This window comes from Cyprinodon tularosa, unplaced genomic scaffold (genome assembly GCF_016077235.1).
Source record: "Cyprinodon tularosa strain WSP-4 unplaced genomic scaffold, ASM1607723v1 ctg2498, whole genome shotgun sequence".
Lineage (NCBI taxonomy): Eukaryota > Metazoa > Chordata > Actinopteri > Cyprinodontiformes > Cyprinodontidae > Cyprinodon > Cyprinodon tularosa.
The window spans coordinates 1-5,214 of NW_024038926.1; the positions used below are offsets into that span (position 1 = coordinate 1).

General features: G+C 40.9%; 1 non-coding gene across 1 annotated transcript; it reads right to left on the minus strand.

Annotated features, from left to right (window-relative positions):
• Nucleotides 1–642: 642 nt before the first annotated feature.
• On the minus strand, nt 643–730 carry trnay-gua. The gene is given in 2 exon segments: nt 643–678; nt 694–730. It is a non-coding gene; the product is annotated as a tRNA-Tyr (tRNA).
• Nucleotides 731–5,214: the final 4,484 nt, after the last annotated feature.

Consider the following 5,214-nt stretch of genomic DNA (forward strand, 5'->3'; position numbering starts at 1 on the left):
ATTCAAAAGGAGCCTAGCCTATTATGTAGTGTTCTGCAGCAATGATGTAAAACTTTGAGTTATATGAGGTGTGTTGAATGGAAGAAAGTTCAGGGGTACACCCTGCCTTATCCAAACACTTCAAAACAAAGCTCTCTTCCTGTATGCTCAGTAATACTTGCGCTGCAATTGGTGTGAGCATGTCCTTTTCGTCAGTTTTGCCGTGGCCCGGATTCGAACCGGGGTTGCTGCGGCCACAACGCAGAGTACTGACCACTATACGATCACGACTGCCCTGCTCCATGTCTTTAAATGCACTCTCTGTTTTCTGCCCTACCTCACTCAGAGACATTGATATCGCTGCAAAATGTTTAGAAAGACACAAAGGTACGTGCCTGATATAGGTATCCACATTGCACTCCTGTAGTTTTAAGGTAAAGTTAAACTGGCATCCTGTGACAATGGTAGCTGCAGACACAACATACCAATGTTAAAGAATACTACCAAAACTCAAAGGAAAAACACAGTTAGAGCTTTAAAATCTACTGAAAAGCACAAACAAAATCCCTTAGGACTTTGCGGAAAGGGCTCACAAAGGACGACTGCCATGAAGTGGCTTTTTTTTCCTACCGCTATCTCTGCCAGTAGTTTGACAAAACTCTCTCCTTCGAGCCGGATTTGAACCAGCGACCTAAGGATATCTTCTAATGCTCTCTACAGTCCTCCGCTCTACCAACTGAGCTATCGAAGGCTGAGGGACAGCATCCCCTCAGCCGTGAGACCCATCTACACACCAGGCGTAGACCAAACCTATTCTGGATGCATGTTCCGGAATATCTTCCCAAATTACGCCCCTAAGTCGACAGACCTGAGGTGGCCAACTACAGACTTTGCCACAGTTGTCCTTTAATGTTTTACCCTTCATTCACATTAACTACTTTATCTGTGCGTCCTCTGTTCCATCTCAAACCGGAACCTTTCTAGGCAGTCTGCTTGTCCCTACAATGTCTGTTGCACTATAAAATCACAGAGTCCCCCCTCTTAGTCTGTCAAATAGACAGATCAAGTGTGTCTGTGAACAAGCGAAATGCATAATTATCTGGAATGCAGATCAGCCAGAAAGGAGGGGAAACACAAAAGGATTAATATGGATCTGTTCAATTTAACAACAGCAGGCATAGAAGGATGCAGGACGCATTGACTGAGAACTCCGGTAGGGTAAGCATTTGCCAGGGATCTATAAAACGACAAATACAATAAACTGTAAAAATGACTAAATCAAAAGTTAAAATGTAACTAATGGTTGAAGCTCTCTGTCACAAAACCAAAATAAAATTATGAAATTGATGACATTTGCATGTGCCACAGAAAGTAGATGTCAGAAAACTATGTATTGTTACCGGATATTCATTATTTAGGCAAAGTCTATTTTTAATACAAAGGCTTATGACAACTGTATTGCTGGTACAGGGAGATAAGAAGGTTAGGAGGTCCGTTCACCGACTCATCCAAGTTCACACCTTACTGCCAGATCTAACTGTACATCGCATATCATGGCAACCTCTGACGCACGTCTGCTTGGTCTCAATTTTCTCTCATTCAGAAGGAGCCATAGCCGTATTATGTAGTGTTCTGCAGCAATGATGTAAAACTTTGAGTTATATGAGGTGTGTTGAATGGAAGAAAGTTCAGGGGTACACCCTGCCTTATCCAAACACTTCAAAACAAACCTCTCTTCCTGTATGCTCAGTAATACTTGCGCTGCAATTGGTGTGAGCATGTCCTTTTTGTCAGTTTTGCCGTGACCCGGATTCGAACCGGGGTTGCTGCGGCCACAACACTGCATGAAAAGTGGGATTTTCGTCAATATACGGCACTGTAGATTGTCGTGGAACTTCAGGTTAGCGGCAGTTTACGGCAATTTGCAGGCTTCGTCAAAAACTCCCGTAAATTGTCAGAAATTGACGTGGAATTTCTTAGGCAGTGTTCCCCCCATGCCTCCCCCCCATGGAATTCTAGGGGAGGCTTTAACATGTAAATGAACATGCTGTGAGCTATACAAATGCAAACCAGGGTTGCAGGGGGGGTTTTACCCCAAGTGACATCTTTCTGAGGAAGAAAATCTCTGATACAAAGAGATCAGGCTTAGTATAGCCTCTCAAATTTTAGCTTGAATTGATTTATTTAATTAAAGTATAGAGACCAAAACAGATCTTTAGCCGACAGAGCAATACATTTAGAGCAGTAATTATTTTAAAAAAAATTTGCATTTAAGATAAAAAATAAAATGTTGTCTGTCAATATGCTCAATTCACAATTACTTAAGTGGAAAAGTTTCAAGAAATGAGTCTGAGATGATTCACTTTATAACATGGCGCATTATCCTGTTGGAAGTAGCCATCAGAAGATTGGTACACTGTGGTCATAAGGTCCGGCCAGGTCAAGATCCGCAATTGCAATCGCACCAAACAGGAAAAAGAACATCGACAAATTCCGGTTCGTCAAATTAAAATATAGCAGCAACAGATCGGTGACTAGAAATTATAGCACAATTCTTATATATATATATATATATAAAAAAAAAAAAACTAACACCGTTTATTTAAATGATTGGATCCAAACTATTGGTTATTCACCAACGAGGAAGCAGATTTCTCATCTCCATCAAAATATTTATTTTATACCGAGGGACTTAAACTTTAATCAAATCCATTCAAAAGAAACTTCTTATTACAGGAATGAAAAGAGATGCTGAGTTTGGAAGTAGTGAACAAGTTCATTAAAAAAAAAGCAGTTTTGAATTATCCTTATCCCCGTTACAAAAATCTACAAAAATATATATATATATTTGGGCAGAAACTGAACATATGCTGGATGATGGTGGGATTTTTTTAATATGTCATATTAAATTAAGCGCTCACAGGGTTCATACAGGAATTAGTGACTCTAATTTAATGCTATTTAAATGCTATTAGAAATGATTTTAATGCCATCAACAAGAATCATATACACAAGTTATTAGTGTACATGAAATATGAAGGAGCTGTAAGCAGAGCTCCATGACTCCTGCATGTATGTAAACACACACACACACATATATACGTATATATATATCCTCTAGCTTTTTCTCCGCCTGGAGCGATATAATATATCTGACGAAATTGTTTTTATAAGCATTTTTTATTAAAGAATTATAAATACTTCGATAAACATATTTAAATAATTTTAGTGCCAATTAAGGCCTTGATTAAAAAAAAAAAAAAGAATGATTTTTTAATTATTTTTATTGATCCGCGGAAACTCTGGCTCATCTCGCGCATGCTCTGTACGATCTCCAAGAAACTTAGAGCAGCGGGGTCTGGATCCACAATGGAGGATGCTGCTTTGCTATGTGCAGGCGGTCTGGAGCGTCTGGATTTCGGGGTAAAACTCCTCTTGGACGCGATGGCGACTCTGCATCGAACAAGACGAACTCAAAGAAGAGATGCTAGCGGTAAATATATGTTCGATTACTGCCTGCTAAGCTAAAAGCAGCCTAGCCTAAGCTACCGGCTAATAGCAGCCTAGCTATTAGCCTATCTAGCCTAGCCTTGCAAGAACAAGCTTTATTAAAGTGTATTTTTTGTGATTCACAGGAAGCAGTACGCCGTCTTAACAACTCGGAGACTAATTGCAGGCGCTATGAACCGGAGCAAGGGTAAGATTTAAAGAATATTCTTTCATTCTGCGGTAAAAGGCAATGGATACGGATGGATACCGATCATAGCTTTACATTTTGTTTTCACAGACCTCCTATTTGCTCGGAGCCATAATCAGCAAGTCCAGATTTGCACGATGTTGATAAAGACGACATTGTGTGTAAGTGACTTGTTTTAATGTTTTCTCCTTCCTTGTTACTGTGACTTGAGTTTGATTTTTTATTCATACCACTCTCATTTAATTGTTTTCCAGCTGCCTGTAAGACGTATTTTCAGACGGTACGCAGGAGCTTTAGATATAGGCTGCCAGCCAACATCCTGCTTGCAGAGGCTATCTGCTCGGAGTCGGGCAAGAAGAAAGAGGGTAAGACTTTATTTGGTGACTATTTTTCAGGTGCATTAATAGATGTGTTGTGTCCATACGCAGTGCGCTGATTCATTGTTTTTTTTTTTCAGCTGCTGAAAGCGAGGCAGAGTGTGCTAGCAGATGAGGAAGTGGAACTCTGGAAGTCCGCCGTCGTCGGCGGTGTCTCTGGATGGATTGTACGGTCGCCGCCATTTCGTAGGCCGGATCCCTCTGAACTCTGTGTTAAGCTGCAGTCCCGGTTAGAAGCGATGCCGAAGTACAGGGCCACGCACAGTAGGCGTCTGCACATCGGACCTGCCTCGGAGGGAATGCTGCCAGTTACCTCCAACCCCGAGGAAGCAAACGGACCGTTCACGGACTTTTAATTGTTAGAAACGCATGTGTTTGGATACGCGTTGTATATAGTTGTGTGTGTTTTAATAAAGCTCTTTCTTTGCATAAACAGCTTCCTGCAAATGTTCATTTCCTGTATAAATTCATTCATGTCCTTGATGGTAGCCTAATAATTGTGTAGTAGTGTAGGATAACATAAATACACACCATATGAATGAATAAATATATGAATGAATAAATATATATATATATGAATAAATATATATATGTAAATATATATATATATGCCAACCAATCACGAGCGACTTTACTTGTTTAAAAAGAAGTGGTTCCGTCCAATACTCAGTAAGAAAATTAAAGCCTGGCGTGGCCACGTGTGGTTTTGCTGCCAATCACGAGCGATTTCATTTGTTTGAGAATAGTGGTTTCAGCCAATACTGAGTAGGTTATTCAAGCCAGACCTGGCCAGCCGCGCGGGTTTGCTGCATTCATATGCTAATTAGGGCCATTAGTACAGCTGATCGCTCTCCACATACGTCATGGTCCGTTTCCGACAATTTGTGGCACGACAAACGCGGACAAGCACGGGTTGCAAATTGTCGGAAACTGACGAAAATCAGGCAGATCTGCGGGAGTTTACGGGGGTTTACGGGGACGAAAATCTCACTTTTCATGCAGTGCAACGCAGAGTACTGACCACTATACGATCACGACTGCCCTGCTCCATGTCTTTAAATGCACTCTCTGTTTTCTGCCCTACCTCACTCAGAGACATTGATATCGCTGCAAAATGTTTAGAAAGACACAAAAGGGATGCCATATAGGGATCCCCAACAT